The sequence below is a fragment of the Schistocerca cancellata genome, unplaced genomic scaffold (genome assembly GCF_023864275.1).
Source record: "Schistocerca cancellata isolate TAMUIC-IGC-003103 unplaced genomic scaffold, iqSchCanc2.1 HiC_scaffold_316, whole genome shotgun sequence".
In the NCBI taxonomy this organism is placed as follows: domain Eukaryota; kingdom Metazoa; phylum Arthropoda; class Insecta; order Orthoptera; family Acrididae; genus Schistocerca; species Schistocerca cancellata.
In genome coordinates, this window is record NW_026046334.1 from 82508 (window position 1) to 104835 (window position 22328).

The 22328-nt window shown below is 46.7% G+C and overlaps 6 non-coding genes across 6 annotated transcripts; 1 reads left to right on the forward strand and 5 right to left on the reverse strand.

Moving 5' to 3' along the window:
- Positions 1 to 716: 716 nt before the first annotated feature.
- Positions 717 to 800, reverse strand: Trnal-uaa (transfer RNA leucine (anticodon UAA)). The gene has a single exon. It is a non-coding gene; the product is annotated as a tRNA-Leu (tRNA).
- A 1807-nt stretch (positions 801 to 2607) lies between these two features.
- Positions 2608 to 2691, reverse strand: Trnal-uaa (transfer RNA leucine (anticodon UAA)). The gene has a single exon. It is a non-coding gene; the product is annotated as a tRNA-Leu (tRNA).
- Positions 2692 to 6389: 3698 nt separating this feature from the next.
- On the reverse strand, positions 6390 to 6473 carry Trnal-uaa (transfer RNA leucine (anticodon UAA)). The gene has a single exon. It is a non-coding gene; the product is annotated as a tRNA-Leu (tRNA).
- Positions 6474 to 8279: 1806 nt separating this feature from the next.
- Positions 8280 to 8363, reverse strand: Trnal-uaa (transfer RNA leucine (anticodon UAA)). Its single transcript has one exon. It is a non-coding gene; the product is annotated as a tRNA-Leu (tRNA).
- A 1807-nt stretch (positions 8364 to 10170) lies between these two features.
- Trnal-uaa (transfer RNA leucine (anticodon UAA)) lies at positions 10171 to 10254 on the reverse strand. Its single transcript has one exon. It is a non-coding gene; the product is annotated as a tRNA-Leu (tRNA).
- An 11271-nt stretch (positions 10255 to 21525) lies between these two features.
- Positions 21526 to 21597, forward strand: Trnat-agu (transfer RNA threonine (anticodon AGU)). Its single transcript has one exon. It is a non-coding gene; the product is annotated as a tRNA-Thr (tRNA).
- Positions 21598 to 22328: the final 731 nt, after the last annotated feature.

Genomic DNA, 22328 nt, shown 5'->3' on the forward strand with positions numbered 1-22328 from the left:
CAGCGTGCTGGACCGTATCATTACCGCGCAGCAACACCGAAAACTAAAGGAAAAAGCAAAATTAAAGAATCCAACAGCACGCAGACATCCTAGTTAGTCACCGAGCCGTGTACTAAGCACGCAAAAATGCTGCTTAACTTCGGTGATCGGACGAGAACCCGTGTCGTCAGCGTGGCACAGAAGTCGGCTAGAACGTTTCCAGACGTGTGGACATCTTAGTCCTTGTACAGATCACTTGAGATTTGCCTGGCAGTCTCTCGCGCTGCCTTTTAGGGAAGCAATATGGAATAGCCCTTGGTGGGACGTAACCCACAGCCTTCCCGTTATTAGCATGACCCACTAACTTAGTGAGCTTACTGCCCACGCAATACGGCCGCTTCAGAACTCCAGTACCTGAACCACCGTTTCATCTATCTTTATTAAGGCCCTACGATTCATTTAAACACGTATGTGTTGCTGTTGAGGTTTTCTCGCTGTCGCTTGGAACCCAGAGCCACAACACAACGACAACGGAAACGTCCGTGAGAAGAGCTAAACCTCGACACAGGAAAAGTATGTTCCGCTATTTCTTTCCGACCGCTCGGGCTATCGGACGTGCGACGCCTGCACCGCTGTCACTGTCGTCTCTAGTAAAATCTGCATGGCGTGTTTCTGCGTAATTTACTTGTTCTATAAGATCAAGGAAGTATGTTAGTTTCAGAATGTTCAAAATGCATTGCCAGATGTGGGGTTCGAACCCACGCTCCCTTACGGGAACCAGAGCTTAAATCGGGCGCCTTAGACCGCTCGGCCAATCTGACGTGCGAGGCATTCGCTCCAGTGACTTCCATCTCTAGAAATATCTCAAGAACCTCGCTGCGAAATCTGTTTCTTTTTTCGGTAGGATGTAATTATGTCAGTTTTAGAATATTTAAGACACAATGTCAGACGTGGCGTAGGAAACGCACCCTCCCTTTCGGGAGCCAATGTGGCGCGTTGGACCGCTTTCTTCCGTCGTTTCCAGTTTGAACTGTAACTAGCAAAACTGTATTTAGTAATAGTAACATTTTCACATTGATGCAAAGAAAACTAGATATTAACGAGCGGCAAATAAGGCCGTTTCCTAGCAACAGCCACGCTGTACATTACGCACTCGTGGGAAGCCAATGAAATACTTCCTGTGAGGCTCAAACTGTCGACCTTCACTTTACAATACTTAGGCACTGCCCCGGTGGTACCGACGCATACATACTGAAACGCCTTTGGATCGTCAGTGGGTACTTCATATTAGAAATTTCATGTTCGCCCTGATGTGCATTAAAGGGCAGATTCTTCAGTGAAAGTTCGTTCTGCGCTCAGTTACAGTATATCGCCCTAGCAGCACCACGGGTTCAGATGTGCTCGCCTTCCACTCGGCGTTGAGCGCCTACAGCGAGATTGCCTTCGGCCTCTGGCGCCAGGAGGGAAGGCGACACATCACGGCGCAAGCAGCGCGTAGCAGAGGGCGGTGGTGGTGTGTCGGTCAGCATGGATGCTTCCCAAGTAGCTGGTCCGGGTTCGAAACCCGGACACCGCACGGAAGTTGTCTCCTTTAATCAGGAGAGTGTTTTCAACGCTCGCGATCGTCGAGTTTCCGAACTGTCGTGTTACGAATGGTTTTCCTTCGCCCCTCGTCCCGCTCCGCGTAGGCAAGTGCGGATTGCGATTCACAGCATCGTGTGTCCCCATGTGTCGACTTGTCTCGACTTTGCTCGGCTGACGCGAAAGCTGACGCTTGCAAATGGGCGTATATGTAGAGGACAGGCGCTAGAATCGACTGGGAGAGACCAAGTCGACAAACACACAACGGACCCTTTCATTTGACTGTGGCCGCAGGTTCGCGAATTTGGGTACCGAGAGGCAAGAGACGGGTCAGCGTGCTGGACCGTATCATTACCGCGCAGCAACACCGAAAACTAAAGGAAAAAGCAAAATTAAAGAATCCAACAGCACGCAGACATCCTAGTTAGTCACCGAGCCGTGTACTAAGCACGCAAAAATGCTGCTTAACTTCGGTGATCGGACGAGAACCCGTGTCGTCAGCGTGGCACAGAAGTCGGCTAGAACGTTTCCAGACGTGTGGACATCTTAGTCCTTGTACAGATCACTTGAGATTTGCCTGGCAGTCTCTCGCGCTGCCTTTTAGGGAAGCAATATGGAATAGCCCTTGGTGGGACGTAACCCACAGCCTTCCCGTTATTAGCATGACCCACTAACTTAGTGAGCTTACTGCCCACGCAATACGGCCGCTTCAGAACTCCAGTACCTGAACCACCGTTTCATCTATCTTTATTAAGGCCCTACGATTCATTTAAACACGTATGTGTTGCTGTTGAGGTTTTCTCGCTGTCGCTTGGAACCCAGAGCCACAACACAACGACAACGGAAACGTCCGTGAGAAGAGCTAAACCTCGACACAGGAAAAGTATGTTCCGCTATTTCTTTCCGACCGCTCGGGCTATCGGACGTGCGACGCCTGCACCGCTGTCACTGTCGTCTCTAGTAAAATCTGCATGGCGTGTTTCTGCGTAATTTACTTGTTCTATAAGATCAAGGAAGTATGTTAGTTTCAGAATGTTCAAAATGCATTGCCAGATGTGGGGTTCGAACCCACGCTCCCTTACGGGAACCAGAGCTTAAATCGGGCGCCTTAGACCGCTCGGCCAATCTGACGTGCGAGGCATTCGCTCCAGTGACTTCCATCTCTAGAAATATCTCAAGAACCTCGCTGCGAAATCTGTTTCTTTTTTCGGTAGGATGTAATTATGTCAGTTTTAGAATATTTAAGACACAATGTCAGACGTGGCGTAGGAAACGCACCCTCCCTTTCGGGAGCCAATGTGGCGCGTTGGACCGCTTTCTTCCGTCGTTTCCAGTTTGAACTGTAACTAGCAAAACTGTATTTAGTAATAGTAACATTTTCACATTGATGCAAAGAAAACTAGATATTAACGAGCGGCAAATAAGGCCGTTTCCTAGCAACAGCCACGCTGTACATTACGCACTCGTGGGAAGCCAATGAAATACTTCCTGTGAGGCTCAAACTGTCGACCTTCACTTTACAATACTTAGGCACTGCCCCGGTGGTACCGACGCATACATACTGAAACGCCTTTGGATCGTCAGTGGGTACTTCATATTAGAAATTTCATGTTCGCCCTGATGTGCATTAAAGGGCAGATTCTTCAGTGAAAGTTCGTTCTGCGCTCAGTTACAGTATATCGCCCTAGCAGCACCACGGGTTCAGATGTGCTCGCCTTCCACTCGGCGTTGAGCGCCTACAGCGAGATTGCCTTCGGCCTCTGGCGCCAGGAGGGAAGGCGACACATCACGGCGCAAGCAGCGCGTAGCAGAGGGCGGTGGTGGTGTGTCGGTCAGCATGGATGCTTCCCAAGTAGCTGGTCCGGGTTCGAAACCCGGACACCGCACGGAAGTTGTCTCCTTTAATCAGGAGAGTGTTTTCAACGCTCGCGATCGTCGAGTTTCCGAACTGTCGTGTTACGAATGGTTTTCCTTCGCCCCTCGTCCCGCTCCGCGTAGGCAAGTGCGGATTGCGATTCACAGCATCGTGTGTCCCCATGTGTCGACTTGTCTCGACTTTGCTCGGCTGACGCGAAAGCTGACGCTTGCAAATGGGCGTATATGTAGAGGACAGGCGCTAGAATCGACTGGGAGAGACCAAGTCGACAAACACACAACGGACCCTTTCATTTGACTGTGGCCGCAGCTTCGCGAATTTGGGTACCGAGAGGCAAGAGACGGGTCAGCGTGCTGGACCGTATCATTACCGCGCAGCAACACCGAAAACTAAAGGAAAAAGCAAAATTAAAGAATCCAACAGCACGCAGACATCCTAGTTAGTCACCGAGCCGTGTACTAAGCACGCAAAAATGCTGCTTAACTTCGGTGATCGGACGAGAACCCGTGTCGTCAGCGTGGCACAGAAGTCGGCTAGAACGTTTCCAGACGTGTGGACATCTTAGTCCTTGTACAGATCACTTGAGATTTGCCTGGCAGTCTCTCGCGCTGCCTTTTAGGGAAGCAATATGGAATAGCCCTTGGTGGGACGTAACCCACAGCCTTCCCGTTATTAGCATGACCCACTAACTTAGTGAGCTTACTGCCCACGCAATACGGCCGCTTCAGAACTCCAGTACCTGAACCACCGTTTCATCTATCTTTATTAAGGCCCTACGATTCATTTAAACACGTATGTGTTGCTGTTGAGGTTTTCTCGCTGTCGCTTGGAACCCAGAGCCACAACACAACGACAACGGAAACGTCCGTGAGAAGAGCTAAACCTCGACACAGGAAAAGTATGTTCCGCTATTTCTTTCCGACCGCTCGGGCTATCGGACGTGCGACGCCTGCACCGCTGTCACTGTCGTCTCTAGTAAAATCTGCATGGCGTGTTTCTGCGTAATTTACTTGTTCTATAAGATCAAGGAAGTATGTTAGTTTCAGAATGTTCAAAATGCATTGCCAGATGTTGGGTTCGAACCCACGCTCCCTTACGGGAACCAGAGCTTAAATCGGGCGCCTTAGACCGCTCGGCCAATCTGACGTGCGAGGCATTCGCTCCAGTGACTTCCATCTCTAGAAATATCTCAAGAACCTCGCTGCGAAATCTGTTTCTTTTTTCGGTAGGATGTAATTATGTCAGTTTTAGAATATTTAAGACACAATGTCAGACGTGGCGTAGGAAACGCACCCTCCCTTTCGGGAGCCAATGTGGCGCGTTGGACCGCTTTCTTCCGTCGTTTCCAGTTTGAACTGTAACTAGCAAAACTGTATTTAGTAATAGTAACATTTTCACATTGATGCAAAGAAAACTAGATATTAACGAGCGGCAAATAAGGCCGTTTCCTAGCAACAGCCACGCTGTACATTACGCACTCGTGGGAAGCCAATGAAATACTTCCTGTGAGGCTCAAACTGTCGACCTTCACTTTACAATACTTAGGCACTGCCCCGGTGGTACCGACGCATACATACTGAAACGCCTTTGGATCGTCAGTGGGTACTTCATATTAGAAATTTCATGTTCGCCCTGATGTGCATTAAAGGGCAGATTCTTCAGTGAAAGTTCGTTCTGCGCTCAGTTACAGTATATCGCCCTAGCAGCACCACGGGTTCAGATGTGCTCGCCTTCCACTCGGCGTTGAGCGCCTACAGCGAGATTGCCTTCGGCCTCTGGCGCCAGGAGGGAAGGCGACACATCACGGCGCAAGCAGCGCGTAGCAGAGGGCGGTGGTGGTGTGTCGGTCAGCATGGATGCTTCCCAAGTAGCTGGTCCGGGTTCGAAACCCGGACACCGCACGGAAGTTGTCTCCTTTAATCAGGAGAGTGTTTTCAACGCTCGCGATCGTCGAGTTTCCGAACTGTCGTGTTACGAATGGTTTTCCTTCGCCCCTCGTCCCGCTCCGCGTAGGCAAGTGCGGATTGCGATTCACAGCATCGTGTGTCCCCATGTGTCGACTTGTCTCGACTTTGCTCGGCTGACGCGAAAGCTGACGCTTGCAAATGGGCGTATATGTAGAGGACAGGCGCTAGAATCGACTGGGAGAGACCAACTCGACAAACACACAACGGACCCTTTCATTTGACTGTGGCCGCAGCTTCGCGAATTTGGGTACCGAGAGGCAAGAGACGGGTCAGCGTGCTGGACCGTATCATTACCGCGCAGCAACACCGAAAACTAAAGGAAAAAGCAAAATTAAAGAATCCAACAGCACGCAGACATCCTAGTTAGTCACCGAGCCGTGTACTAAGCACGCAAAAATTCTGCTTAACTTCGGTGATCGGACGAGAACCCGTGTCGTCAGCGTGGCACAGAAGTCGGCTAGAACGTTTCCAGACGTGTGGACATCTTAGTCCTTGTACAGATCACTTGAGATTTGCCTGGCAGTCTCTCGCGCTGCCTTTTAGGGAAGCAATATGGAATAGCCCTTGGTGGGACGTAACCCACAGCCTTCCCGTTATTAGCATGACCCACTAACTTAGTGAGCTTACTGCCCACGCAATACGGCCGCTTCAGAACTCCAGTACCTGAACCACCGTTTCATCTATCTTTATTAAGGCCCTACGATTCATTTAAACACGTATGTGTTGCTGTTGAGGTTTTCTCGCTGTCGCTTGGAACCCAGAGCCACAACACAACGACAACGGAAACGTCCGTGAGAAGAGCTAAACCTCGACACAGGAAAAGTATGTTCCGCTATTTCTTTCCGACCGCTCGGGCTATCGGACGTGCGACGCCTGCACCGCTGTCACTGTCGTCTCTAGTAAAATCTGCATGGCGTGTTTCTGCGTAATTTACTTGTTCTATAAGATCAAGGAAGTATGTTAGTTTCAGAATGTTCAAAATGCATTGCCAGATGTGGGGTTCGAACCCACGCTCCCTTACGGGAACCAGAGCTTAAATCGGGCGCCTTAGACCGCTCGGCCAATCTGACGTGCGAGGCATTCGCTCCAGTGACTTCCATCTCTAGAATATCTCAAGAACCTCGCTGCGAAATCTGTTTCTTTTTTCGGTAGGATGTAATTATGTCAGTTTTAGAATATTTAAGACACAATGTCAGACGTGGCGTAGGAAACGCACCCTCCCTTTCGGGAGCCAATGTGGCGCGTTGGACCGCTTTCTTCCGTCGTTTCCAGTTTGAACTGTAACTAGCAAAACTGTATTTAGTAATAGTAACATTTTCACATTGATGCAAAGAAAACTAGATATTAACGAGCGGCAAATAAGGCCGTTTCCTAGCAACAGCCACGCTGTACATTACGCACTCGTGGGAAGCCAATGAAATACTTCCTGTGAGGCTCAAACTGTCGACCTTCACTTTACAATACTTAGGCACTGCCCCGGTGGTACCGACGCATACATACTGAAACGCCTTTGGATCGTCAGTGGGTACTTCATATTAGAAATTTCATGTTCGCCCTGATGTGCATTAAAGGGCAGATTCTTCAGTGAAAGTTCGTTCTGCGCTCAGTTACAGTATATCGCCCTAGCAGCACCACGGGTTCAGATGTGCTCGCCTTCCACTCGGCGTTGAGCGCCTACAGCGAGATTGCCTTCGGCCTCTGGCGCCAGGAGGGAAGGCGACACATCACGGCGCAAGCAGCGCGTAGCAGAGGGCGGTGGTGGTGTGTCGGTCAGCATGGATGCTTCCCAAGTAGCTGGTCCGGGTTCGAAACCCGGACACCGCACGGAAGTTGTCTCCTTTAATCAGGAGAGTGTTTTCAACGCTCGCGATCGTCGAGTTTCCGAACTGTCGTGTTACGAATGGTTTTCCTTCGCCCCTCGTCCCGCTCCGCGTAGGCAAGTGCGGATTGCGATTCACAGCATCGTGTGTCCCCATGTGTCGACTTGTCTCGACTTTGCTCGGCTGACGCGAAAGCTGACGCTTGCAAATGGGCGTATATGTAGAGGACAGGCGCTAGAATCGACTGGGAGAGACCAAGTCGACAAACACACAACGGACCCTTTCATTTGACTGTGGCCGCAGGTTCGCGAATTTGGGTACCGAGAGGCAAGAGACGGGTCAGCGTGCTGGACCGTATCATTACCGCGCAGCAACACCGAAAACTAAAGGAAAAAGCAAAATTAAAGAATCCAACAGCACGCAGACATCCTAGTTAGTCACCGAGCCGTGTACTAAGCACGCAAAAATGCTGCTTAACTTCGGTGATCGGACGAGAACCCGTGTCGTCAGCGTGGCACAGAAGTCGGCTAGAACGTTTCCAGACGTGTGGACATCTTAGTCCTTGTACAGATCACTTGAGATTTGCCTGGCAGTCTCTCGCGCTGCCTTTTAGGGAAGCAATATGGAATAGCCCTTGGTGGGACGTAACCCACAGCCTTCCCGTTATTAGCATGACCCACTAACTTAGTGAGCTTACTGCCCACGCAATACGGCCGCTTCAGAACCCCAGTACCTGAACCACCGTTTCATCTATCTTTATTAAGGCCCTACGATTCATTTAAACACGTATGTGTTGCTGTTGAGGTTTTCTCGCTGTCGCTTGGAACCCAGAGCCACAACACAACGACAACGGAAACGTCCGTGAGAAGAGCTAAACCTCGACACAGGAAAAGTATGTTCCGCTATTTCTTTCCGACCGCTCGGGCTATCGGACGTGCGACGCCTGTACCGCTGTCACTGTCGTCTCTAGTAAAATCTGCATGGCGTGTTTCTGCGTAATTTACTTGTTCTATAAGATCAAGGAAGTATGTTAGTTTCAGAATGTTCAAAATGTATTGCCAGATGTGGGGTTCGAACCCACGCTCCCTTACGGGAACCAGAGCTTAAATCGGGCGCCTTAGACCGCTCGGCCAATCTGACGTGCGAGGCATTCGCTCCAGTGACTTCCATCTCTAGAAATATCTCAAGAACCTCGCTGCGAAATCTGTTTCTTTTTTCGGTAGGATGTAATTATGTCAGTTTTAGAATATTTAAGACACAATGTCAGACGTGGCGTAGGAAACGCACCCTCCCTTTCGGGAGCCAATGTGGCGCGTTGGACCGCTTTCTTCCGTCGTTTCCAGTTTGAACTGTAACTAGCAAAACTGTATTTAGTAATAGTAACATTTTCACATTGATGCAAAGAAAACTAGATATTAACGAGCGGCAAATAAGGCCGTTTCCTAGCAACAGCCACGCTGTACATTACGCACTCGTGGGAAGCCAATGAAATACTTCCTGTGAGGCTCAAACTGTCGACCTTCACTTTACAATACTTAGGCACTGCCCCGGTGGTACCGACGCATACATACTGAAACGCCTTTGGATCGTCAGTGGGTACTTCATATTAGAAATTTCATGTTCGCCCTGATGTGCATTAAAGGGCAGATTCTTCAGTGAAAGTTCGTTCTGCGCTCAGTTACAGTATATCGCCCTAGCAGCACCACGGGTTCAGATGTGCTCGCCTTCCACTCGGCGTTGAGCGCCTACAGCGAGATTGCCTTCGGCCTCTGGCGCCAGGAGGGAAGGCGACACATCACGGCGCAAGCAGCGCGTAGCAGAGGGCGGTGGTGGTGTGTCGGTCAGCATGGATGCTTCCCAAGTAGCTGGTCCGGGTTCGAAACCCGGACACCGCACGGAAGTTGTCTCCTTTAATCAGGAGAGTGTTTTCAACGCTCGCGATCGTCGAGTTTCCGAACTGTCGTGTTACGAATGGTTTTCCTTCGCCCCTCGTCCCGCTCCGCGTAGGCAAGTGCGGATTGCGATTCACAGCATCGTGTGTCCCCATGTGTCGACTTGTCTCGACTTTGCTCGGCTGACGCGAAAGCTGACGCTTGCAAATGGGCGTATATGTAGAGGACAGGCGCTAGAATCGACTGGGAGAGACCAACTCGACAAACACACAACGGACCCTTTCATTTGACTGTGGCCGCAGCTTCGCGAATTTGGGTACCGAGAGGCAAGAGACGGGTCAGCGTGCTGGACCGTATCATTACCGCGCAGCAACACCGAAAACTAAAGGAAAAAGCAAAATTAAAGAATCCAACAGCACGCAGACATCCTAGTTAGTCACCGAGCCGTGTACTAAGCACGCAAAAATGCTGCTTAACTTCGGTGATCGGACGAGAACCCGTGTCGTCAGCGTGGCACAGAAGTCGGCTAGAACGTTTCCAGACGTGTGGACATCTTAGTCCTTGTACAGATCACTTGAGATTTGCCTGGCAGTCTCTCGCGCTGCCTTTTAGGGAAGCAATATGGAATAGCCCTTGGTGGGACGTAACCCACAGCCTTCCCGTTATTAGCATGACCCACTAACTTAGTGAGCTTACTGCCCACGCAATACGGCCGCTTCAGAACTCCAGTACCTGAACCACCGTTTCATCTATCTTTATTAAGGCCCTACGATTCATTTAAACACGTATGTGTTGCTGTTGAGGTTTTCTCGCTGTCGCTTGGAACCCAGAGCCACAACACAACGACAACGGAAACGTCCGTGAGAAGAGCTAAACCTCGACACAGGAAAAGTATGTTCCGCTATTTCTTTCCGACCGCTCGGGCTATCGGACGTGCGACGCCTGCACCGCTGTCACTGTCGTCTCTAGTAAAATCTGCATGGCGTGTTTCTGCGTAATTTACTTGTTCTATAAGATCAAGGAAGTATGTTAGTTTCAGAATGTTCAAAATGCATTGCCAGATGTGGGGTTCGAACCCACGCTCCCTTACGGGAACCAGAGCTTAAATCGGGCGCCTTAGACCGCTCGGCCAATCTGACGTGCGAGGCATTCGCTCCAGTGACTTCCATCTCTAGAAATATCTCAAGAACCTCGCTGCGAAATCTGTTTCTTTTTTCGGTAGGATGTAATTATGTCAGTTTTAGAATATTTAAGACACAATGTCAGACGTGGCGTAGGAAACGCACCCTCCCTTTCGGGAGCCAATGTGGCGCGTTGGACCGCTTTCTTCCGTCGTTTCCAGTTTGAACTGTAACTAGCAAAACTGTATTTAGTAATAGTAACATTTTCACATTGATGCAAAGAAAACTAGATATTAACGAGCGGCAAATAAGGCCGTTTCCTAGCAACAGCCACGCTGTACATTACGCACTCGTGGGAAGCCAATGAAATACTTCCTGTGAGGCTCAAACTGTCGACCTTCACTTTACAATACTTAGGCACTGCCCCGGTGGTACCGACGCATACATACTGAAACGCCTTTGGATCGTCAGTGGGTACTTCATATTAGAAATTTCATGTTCGCCCTGATGTGCATTAAAGGGCAGATTCTTCAGTGAAAGTTCGTTCTGCGCTCAGTTACAGTATATCGCCCTAGCAGCACCACGGGTTCAGATGTGCTCGCCTTCCACTCGGCGTTGAGCGCCTACAGCGAGATTGCCTTCGGCCTCTGGCGCCAGGAGGGAAGGCGACACATCACGGCGCAAGCAGCGCGTAGCAGAGGGCGGTGGTGGTGTGTCGGTCAGCATGGATGCTTCCCAAGTAGCTGGTCCGGGTTCGAAACCCGGACACCGCACGGAAGTTGTCTCCTTTAATCAGGAGAGTGTTTTCAACGCTCGCGATCGTCGAGTTTCCGAACTGTCGTGTTACGAATGGTTTTCCTTCGCCCCTCGTCGCGCTCCGCGTAGGCTAGTGCGGATTGCGATTCACAGCATCGTGTGTCCCCATGTGTCGACTTGTCTCGACTTTGCTCGGCTGACGCGAAAGCTGACGCTTGCAAATGGGCGTATATGTAGAGGACAGGCGCTAGAATCGACTGGGAGAGACCAACTCGACAAACACACAACGGACCCTTTCATTTGACTGTGGCCGCAGCTTCGCGAATTTGGGTACCGAGAGGCAAGAGACGGGTCAGCGTGCTGGACCGTATCATTACCGCGCAGCAACACCGAAAACTAAAGGAAAAAGCAAAATTAAAGAATCCAACAGCACGCAGACATCCTAGTTAGTCACCGAGCCGTGTACTAAGCACGCAAAAATGCTGCTTAACTTCGGTGATCGGACGAGAACCCGTGTCGTCAGCGTGGCACAGAAGTCGGCTAGAACGTTTCCAGACGTGTGGACATCTTAGTCCTTGTACAGATCACTTGAGATTTGCCTGGCAGTCTCTCGCGCTGCCTTTTAGGGAAGCAATATGGAATAGCCCTTGGTGGGACGTAACCCACAGCCTTCCCGTTATTAGCATGACACACTAACTTAGTGAGCTTACTGCCCACGCAATACGGCCGCTTCAGAACTCCAGTACCTGAACCACCGTTTCATCTATCTTTATTAAGGCCCTACGATTCATTTAAACACGTATGTGTTGCTGTTGAGGTTTTCTCGCTGTCGCTTGGAACCCAGAGCCACAACACAACGACAACGGAAACGTCCGTGAGAAGAGCTAAACCTCGACACAGGAAAAGTATGTTCCGCTATTTCTTTCCGACCGCTCGGGCTATCGGACGTGCGACGCCTGCACCGCTGTCACTGTCGTCTCTAGTAAAATCTGCATGGCGTGTTTCTGCGTAATTTACTTGTTCTATAAGATCAAGGAAGTATGTTAGTTTCAGAATGTTCAAAATGCATTGTCAGATGTGGGGTTCGAACCCACGCTCCCTTACGGGAACCAGAGCTTAAATCTGGCGCCTTAGACCGCTTTTTTTTTTTACATTTTTATTGTATTTTACTAAAACATACATTTCAAGTTCAAACAGTACAATTAATGATTAAACCATTGGCAACATAAAAAAAAGAACCAGTTTTAAACTATTTTATGCTAAATATGTCTAATACAGTAATATTTGTAAAACAAACTTTAATAGCGGGTTACAGTAAAAACTTTGCTCAAGATAACTGAGATTATTCTAAGGTGCAAACTATTGTCACCCAATCACTGGGTTTGTCTTCAAAGTTTAATTCACTGTTTAATTTGTAAACTGTCCATTGAATAAGAAATAATAGCATATTTAATACCAGTTTTCTTGACTATGAACCAGTTTAAATACAATCCAATTAAACACATACAACAACACACAAAAAAAAAAGTTCCAGAAGCAAGGTTAAAGTAAATAATAATAAGGATCCAAGTGACTTTTATTTTTCTTCTGTTCGTTCTCTTTCAAGGTGTTGTAGTGGTTTCACATATTTAACCAACACCCATTCTTTCAAAAATGATCTTCAGCATGTTGCCATAGTGCTTCTTGTGGTTGCGATACGTGCTGATTTTTGCATATTCACACTTCATGTAAACGCGGAATTCTATCTCGTTGTCCGACCCAAGTGAGTGGATGACATAACTAACATATTTTCCCAGTAACCAGCTAATGGCGTTGGTTTTTAATTTCGGAAAGTATGTCATGTCCGGTCTCAGGAGGAGCGACGGCGTTGTATATTGCGTAGAGGATCTGGTGAGAAAGGCGATTTGTTGCCTGATCCAATTCCAGTTATGCACATTGCCACCACAGGTGAATCTGTGGCTGAGTGTATCCACCAGATTCCATTTTCCACAAAGGTGTGTCTGGTTTAAACCGATCCCATATAGTCTCTCGTTGGTGCTGATGACATTATTAACTGTTTTGTACCATGCGGAAATAGCGTCTGTAGATAGCCCGGCATAGTTGATGTTCCGCCATACAGCTTTCCAGTCACAATTGGGGAATTTCGTTTCAATTTTGTTTCTACCCTCATTTAACTTCCTTTCAAGTATGATGTCGCGCGCTGTGATACGTGTGTTGCTTCTGATTTCGTCACTAAGATAACTTGCTTCGAGGAAAAAGTTCCTCACATACTGCAGACGGGCATTAATCCTTCGCACATCAATCGGTGCTTGCAGGCTATGGGGTGTCAGAGCCTCAAAGAGCTTCGCGGTTATACATTGTGGAAGTTCTCTGAGTATATGGAAAGTCCGTTTGAGGAAGAGAGCAGACGCTTTATTGCGAATATCCACCAAACCGAGGCCCCCGTTTCTGACATCCAGTATAACCGTAGTCGCACCAACCCTGAATATGTCTCCTCGCCATAAATAATTGGTAACAGTGGACATGATCCCTTTCGCTACTAGTTTAGGGATTGGAAATACCTGCGCAGTGAAATACGCTTTAGACAAAACGCAGGAGTTGATGAATCTGACTTTTTGTACCAGGTCCATAGTTCGATGGATGTTCTCCATTACAGCACCATGAACTTTCCTCCTAGTTTCCGTCCAGTTAAAAGCAGCCATCCGCATCGGACATGCCATTAAGGTGATTCCCAAAGTTTTATGTTTGTTGTCTTGTTTTGCCCATGCCAGTCGAAGGTGATCTAGGCCCCGTAGATTCAATATTTGACTTTTGTTTTCATTTGCTGTCGCTCCCGACGCTAGACAATATCTTTGGATTTCTCTTTCCAGTGTAACTGTCTCCTCCTTATTCCTTATTACAACGCCCACGTCAACAGCATAAGCTCGTATGACAGTTTTCTCACCACTCAATGTTATGCCTGTTAATCTTGCGTGGACAGTGCGGAGGAAGGGCTCTAATGATACTGAAAATAAAAACATTGATAAGGGACTGCCCTGTGGAACCCCTCGCTTTATCTGTATGGGTTTAGATGTTTGGCCGTTGATTGCAATTTTCGCATTTACACCTGTGGCAATATTCCTTAGCATGTTCACAATCTGGGGGTGGAAAGCCATTCTTGACAGCGTCGCAAAGAGGTATCTATGACTAACGCGGTCAAAAGCTTTGTTGAAATCGATAAAGATTAAAGCACATTTTATACTTGTCACTGAGGTAATTGCAATGACGTCTCTGTATGCAGATAGACTTTCGAATATCGTTCTGGTCGGAGAGCAAGATTGGTGATGACTCAATATTTTGTTGGAAAAGGCAGAGAGTCTTTTGTTGATAATACGCGAAATTATTTTGTAATCAGAATTTAGTAGCGAAAGAGGCCGAAAATTGTTTAAGTTGGTTTTGCCTTTAGTCTTAGGAATCAGTACTATTTTACTTTCCTTAAACTCTGCAGGGACCGTTTTCCCGTTCAGGACCTCATTTGCCATGGAAGTGATCTTATCCCCAATTATTGACCAGTAGCGGGCATAAAACTCCACAGGGAGGCCATCAAGTCCCGGAGATTTTTTGAGAGGTGAGTTAGGCACTGCCTCATGCACTTCGTCTTTAGTAATAGGTGACAGGATGTCAGCGTTGTCTGTTCCCGACAATTGTGGACCTAAAATAGTGAGAAAGTCCGCGAGAGCTGCATCTTCACTGTGATAGGGGCATATAAGGTTTCATAGTACCTGTGGACTTCGTCCAGTATTTCTTTCTGGCATGTGAGCTTTGTACCAGTATGCGTCTGGACTTCATCAATAAAAGTTTGACGTCTATTTTTAGCATGCCGCACCAAGTGATACAGAGAAGCTGTTTCATCTGCTATGACTGATGTGGCTTTCGATTTAATTTTTAGTCCCTCCATCTGTTGCCGTTTAATGCTTAATAACTTGGCTTTTATTTTTTTGATATCATTCAGACGAATTATGTCGTCATGTGCTTGTTTATATAAGTCTCTTAAAACCTTATAATAAAACTCCATTGTATTCCTCAACTCCCTGTGCCTCGCTGCACTATACTGCATGACAACTTTCCGCAGCCTTGGTTTAGCCCTCCTTGTCCACCAGTCAATGACTGTTGGGTGCTTGTCTACTGTGCGGAGGCACATAGTCCACGCAAACCTTATTTCCTGTTCCAGTTCTTCGTCAGTTAAAACAGAGATATTTAAGTTCCATTGGCCTCTGAATCGACGGGTTGGCTGTACACTTAGATTAAAGCACGTTAAAAGTGTACTGTGATCGCTAAAATACACTGGAATAGTCTCAACGTTTAATAAATAATTTTGCAAATTTGATGACACGTAAATTCTATCTAGTCTGCTGCGAGAGTGGCTGGTTATATACGTGAACCCGACTGACGTCGGGTGCTGAAGTTCCCACACATCCTTAAGGTGTAGATCACTTACTAACTTTTCTAACTGTGGCGAGTAGTTGAAGTTGGGTTGTTGATCTTTCTGGTTTAAAACACAGTTAAAATCTCCACCTAGTATAAGAGAACACGGATTTTTCCTCAATAAATAAATCAGTTCATCTTGAAAAAACTTCGCACGATCCAATTTGTGGGAAGTTCCTGATGGGGCGTAAAGGTTAATCACTGTCACATCGAAAATTTTTATGCCTATTGCTCTTCCTGATTCTAGTCGTTCGATTTCTGTCACCGGAATGCCTTCCCTTATAAGAATGGCTGTACCGATATTGGCTTCCGTAGAAACATTAACAATTTCAAAAAAGCCTGGGATCCGAAATTCCGCTATCGCAACTTCTTGTAGCAACGCGATATCTGTTCCGGATTGGTACAAGAATTCTTTTAGTCTCCCTTACGGGAACCAGAGCTTAAATCTGGCGCCTTAGACCGCTCGGCCAATCTGACGTGCGAGGCATTCGCTCCAGTGACTTCCATCTCTAGAAATATCTCAAGAACCTCGCTGCGAAATCTGTTTCTTTTTTCGGTAGGATGTAATTATGTCAGTTTTAGAATATTTAAGACACAATGTCAGACGTGGCGTAGGAAACGCACCCTCCCTTTCGGGAGCCAATGTGGCGCGTTGGACCGCTTTCTTCCGTCGTTTCCAGTTTGAACTGTAACTAGCAAAACTGTATTTAGTAATAGTAACATTTTCACATTGATGCAAAGAAAACTAGATATTAACGAACGGCAAATAAGGCCGTTTCCTAGCAACAGCCACGCTGTACATTACGCACTCGTGGGAAGCCAATGAAATACTTCCTGTGAGGCTCAAACTGTCGACCTTCACTTTACAATACTTAGGCACTGCCCCGGTGGTACCGACGCATACATACTGAAACGCCTTTGGATCGTCAGTGGGTACTTCATATTAGAAATTTCATGTTCGCCCTGATGTGCATTAAAGGGCAGATTCTTCAGTGAAAGTTCGTTCTGCGCTCAGTTACAGTATATCGCCCTAGCAGCACCACGGGTTCAGATGTGCTCGCCTTCCACTCGGCGTTGAGCGCCTACAGCGAGATTGCCTTCGGCCTCTGGCGCCAGGAGGGAAGGCGACACATCACGGCGCAAGCAGCGCGTAGCAGAGGGCGGTGGTGGTGTGTCGGTCAGCATGGTTGCTTCCCAAGTAGCTGGTCCGGGTTCGAAACCCGGACACCGCACGGAAGTTGTCTCCTTTACTCAGGAGAGTGTTTTCAACGATACGAATGGTTTCCCTTTGGCCCTCGTAGGCTAGTGCGGATTACGATTCACAGCATCGTGTGTCCCCGTGTGTCGACTTGTCTCGACTTTGCTCGGCTGACGCGAAAGCTGACGCTTGCAAATGGGCGTATATGTAGAGGACAGGCGTTAGAAACGAATGGGAGAGGCCACATGGACAAACACACAACGGACCCTTTCATTTGACTGTGGCCGCATGTTCGCGCCTTTGCGAGCAAGAGGTGGGTCAGAGTGCTGGACCGTACGTTTACCGCACAGCAGCACCAAAAACTAAGGAAAAGACAAAACTGAAGAAACCAACAGCACGCGGACTTCCTAGTTCGTCACCCACCCGAGTACTAACCACGACCAACGCTGCCTAATTTCGGTGATCGGACATGAACCCGTGTCGTTGGCACTGTAAGTAGGCTGTTTATGTTTTCTTATTGGCAACGGTACGTAGCGCTCTGTATGAAAATCACTGGCTGTGCTGTGTGTAGTCTGTGGCCAGTTTGCATTGTTGTCAGCCATTGTAGTGCTGGGCAGCGGCAGCTGGATGTGAACAGCGCGTAGCGTTGCGCAGTTGGAGGTGAGCCGCCAGCAGTGGTGGATGTGGGTAGAGAGATGGCGGAGTTTTGAAATTTGTCATGAACTGCTATATATATTATGACTATTAAGGTAAATACATTGCTTGTTCTCTATTAAAATCTTTCATTTGCTAAGTATGCCTATCAGTAGTTAGTGCCTTCCGTAGTTTGAATCTTTTATTTAGCTGGCAGTAGTGGCGCTCGCTGTATTGCAGGAGCTTGAGTAACGAAGATTTTTGTGAGGTAAGTGATTTGTGAAACGTATAGGTTAATGTTAGTCAGGGCCATTCTTTTGTAGGGATTTTTGAAAGTCAGATTGCGTTGCGCTAAAAATATTGTGTGTCAGTTTAAGCACAGTGATGCATAATTGTTCAAAGGGGCGTTTCATATGACGACCCTTAGCCGAGGATACTTCACTGGAATCTTCTGATTTTTTCTTGTAGTTTGTGTAATTAGTGTAGCTTTTGTTTATTGCTAGCGCGTAATTGTTGAGAAAATCTCCTTTGTAGTTGCAGTTTTTCATTGTTGTACAGTAAAACAGTTGTGGCATGCATGTAGATTTGCACCAAGTATTTCGTAGCTGCAATTAACTAGATATTATTTTCAGTGCTATGTTAATGTGTTCCCCTATTTTTGCTCTTAAAATTGTTTTTTTCTGTGTTATCGTGTGAAATATTGTGACAATAATGGCGTGTGAAAAACTTAATACTAAGCTCCAAAGTAAACTGAGAAATGACAGTGAAGACGAAAGCAGTGTGTTAGCGCCACCGAGTAATGAATTAACTAATGTTCAAAGTAGTAATTTGGTAATTGTACATAGGGAAATGGAGCGGGCTGCAAACAATGGTGTAGACAGTGAAACAATTAGTGAACAGGGAAGCATTATCGACCGATCGGTCGGCAACAGCTTGCCTCAGGAATCCGAAATGACAGGACACAATCTTGCAAATACTGTAGATTCAGGCTTTGCGTCCTCACCCTTTTCTCAAATAAGTCAAGACACATTTCCTGCTTTTCAAACTGCGAATATTGTCGGTTCAAATGCATTGCCGAATAGCACTGAGGAACATGTTTCAGACACCAGTGCATTGTTATTACAATTAATGCAACAAATGGGACAAAAGCTTCAAAAGTTAGACACAATGGAACAAAAGCTTCAAAAGTTAGACACAATGGAACAAAATCTTCAAAAGTTAGACACCACACTTGAACAAACACGTGAGGATTTAACTACTGAGTTACATAACATTGAATCGAAATGCCAAAAAGTCTGTAATGACGTAAAAACACAAATTTGTGAGCATTTTCAACCTATTTTTTCACGGCATGAAAATGCATTACAGAATCACGAAGCAGCCATAAAAGAACTGCAAACCATTGTTCATGAAAATCATGAGACCTTGTGGGCTAAAATTGACTCAGTTGCATCTACCCATTCGGTTACGCAACTTGCAAGAATTCAGGAAAACTTAAAGGACACAGTAGATTCGATTTCAACACAAATGGACACTCTGAAACTTGGTTCAGAAAAACACACCGAGGAAATGTGTTCACTATCGGAGAAAGTAGCCGAACTTTCGGACCAGGTCACTAACTTATCTGCAAAGGTAGATGATGATCTGAATGACACAATACCTGTAGCCATCACTGACACAGAAGAGTATGTACAAATTAAGAAATTCAAACAAAACCAGGATCAAATTAATACGCAATATAAAAGAGAAATGCGGGAAGTACAAGATCAGTTGGCACAAGTAATACAAAAATTTCATATTTCAGAGGGCACTCTCGCTACAACCCGGGAAGAGGAACTTAGAAATACAGAACAGCCACAAAATAATAACACAGGGCATTTCGGAAATTATGAAAGAAATTGGCAGGGTGCACCGAATTTTGAAATGGAACCGCCGACACGACGTAACAATGACCGATATGCTACTCGCTGACACGATGATTTTGACTAGAAGTTGTTCATTACTACACGTAAATTCAAAAAACGTTTAAGAATTCTGCCAACGACATTCATCCACAAGCGTGGCTCCATCAATTCTCTCATTGTTTTCCTCCCAACTGGTCATTGGAGCACAGGTTAGAATTTATGTGTGGCTACTTAGAGAATGAACCAGCTGTAAGAATGCGATCGGTCATTCACGATTGCCACAGTGAAGGAGAATTTTACCATGCCTTCCTCTCAGCATATTTGTCTCAAACCACACAAGACCGAGTAAAACATGGCATCATAATGATGAAATATTTCGAACAATCTGAATTTTCCAGTCTTGTGAAATATTTTGAAGACATGTTGCACGAGAATCAGTACCTCTCAAACCCATACAGCCCCTCAGAACTCATCCGCATTTGCTTAATGAAATTACCTGAACATTTACGGCATATTATTTTGGTAGGACGTTGCAAAGACGACATTGAAGCTTTTCAGGGGCTCTTACAAGAACTGGAAATTGACACTGACAACAGCGGAACGCGAAAACAGGAGCACAACAATTACAGGTCACATCCGTCACATTTCCGCGATGACAGAAATAATAACTGGACGCGACAAGGCTATTCTCACAACACAAATCGTGACCAAAACAGACACCACCCGTATGACCACCGTTGGCAGAGTAGTAAACATTACAGGGAAAGATCACCTCCCCGTGGTAATGACTATCACAGAGACAATCAGAGAAACAGACAATATGGGAACCAAAACAATTATTATTACGGGAGACAGAATAACTTAAGACGTAACAGTTCAGCGCGCAGTTACGATTCAGGGAGAAATTCTCCACCACTTAACCGACAAGAAAGAAACTACAGGAACTACCGACATGACGACAGACGATGTGATCGTAACGACAGACCTGCTGACTTTCAAAAATCCCTACAAAAGAATGGCCCTGACTAACATTAACCTATACGTTTCACAAATCACTTACCTCACAAAAATCTTCATTACTCGAACTACTGCAATACAGCGAGCGCCACTAATGCCAGCTAAATAACAGATTCAAACTAAGGAAGGCACTAACTACTGATAAGCATAATTAGCAAATGAAAGATTTTAATAGAGAACAAACAATGTATTTACCTTAATATTCATAATTGACATCCAGTCTTACAATTTTCAAAACTCCGCCATCTCTCTCCCCACATCCACCACTGCTGGCGGCTCACCTCCAACTGCGCAACGCTACGCGCTGTTCACATCCAGCTGCCGCTGCCCAACACTACAATGGCAGACAACAATGCTAACTAGCCACAGACTGCACAGCCAGTGATTTTCATACAGAGAGCGCTACGTGGCGGCGGCGTTACCAATATAACAACCTAAACAGCCTACTCACATAGTTGGCAGTAGTGGCGCTCGCTGTATTGCAGGAGCTTGAGTAACGAAGATTTTTGTGAGGTGAGTGATTTGTGAAACGTATAGGTTAATGTTAGTCAGGGCCATTCTTTTGTAGGGATTTTTGAAAGTCAGATTGCTTTGCGCTAAAAATATTGTGTGTCAGTTTAAGCACAGTCATGTATAATTGTTCAAAGGGGACGTTTCAAAGGGTGATGTGTAGCGAAATTTTCGGCACAGTGCCGCTGAGGAGAGTTTTTGTTGGAACTACTGCATCTGATTCAGGACCCAAGGGCTACGCCACAGGCGTCTGCGCACAGTCGAGCATGTGTGTTGAATAATGGTGCTGATAGCCACGTATCATTTCAAGCAGATTTGATGCCTTTCGGAGACAATTTTTCATTGAATAGGATTGTAGCTGATTTGTGGCAGCAGGAAATAAGCTGTAGTCAAAAGAATCTTCAATAGATGGTCGCAGGTCAAATCAGTATTGTATGGCTCGTAACTCTTAATCTCAGGGTCGTGGGTTCGAGCCCCACGCTGGGCGGCGCAAAATTCTGTGTCTACGCGGATCCAACATGCGCCCCTCTCGTGAGCCTTGCGTAATGAACGTACGGGTTACGACGATGCCTAGCTTCGTATGAATATCAGAGGAACAGTATTTGAAACTGAAAGTAACTCTGAAATGAAATAAATGTGTTGTTTTGGAATTTTAGGTGTACATCGATATCGTGTGAGATGTGTAGGAAAGCAGCAGCTGTGCTAACTAAATGCAAATAATGGGCGCTCATGCGGTGCGTTTCGAGCTGAAGGGCTCAGATTCTCTAGTCTGTAAGAACAAAGTACCCGAAAAGTGCGTTAGGAGGCGCCTCCTTAGTTCAGTGGCAGAGCGCTGGTCTAGTAAACCAGAGGTCGTGAGTTCGATCCTCACAGGAGGCAAATGAATTTTGTAACAGCCCCTCCCACCGTGGCCCTTTCGAAAAAAGCGGTCAAGGATAAAAAAAATTATGAATGGGTGCGGTATTTAAGAAATGCTCTCGCAAATGAATAGTGTGAATGGTGCTATTAAAGTGGGCACCAGAAACTGCTGCTTTTGGCAGTCTCCGGAGAATGCCGACGTGAAATACTTAGTTCTTGTGATGTATTTTCTACCCCTGATAAAGACCCTCGCGATTGTCGTCGTCGTCGTCGTCGTCGTCGGCGCCGCCGCTTTGGTAATAGCGACAACTCGCCATTGTATCACATAGGGTGAGGTACCTTCTGCAAGCGACTGAGATGGCACTAAGCGATTGAAGCTGATTTGCAACCTCTTGTTTGATCAGCGTCATAAGGACTTGAATGTAACTTGCGATGGGACACAGCAAGAAGTAGCGTCGTACTTTTAGTACTGAAATTTGAGATGGAGAACTGCGTCAAAGATGGGAAATTCATTCTGCCAAGTGTACAAACGGCGAAAATGAGGTGTGTGTGGGAAGTAATTTGCGCCAGTGACCGTGTGGCCTAATGGATAAAAAAAAAAAAAAATGGGTAAAGCGTCGGACTTCGGATCCGAAGATTGCAGGTTCGAATCCTGTCACGGTCGAGTTTTTCCTGTTCTGCAAAAGATGCATGCTGTTTTGCTGTGTTGTTTGAGTACTGCAAAACTAGTTGGAAGTTGCTGCTGTCCGCTT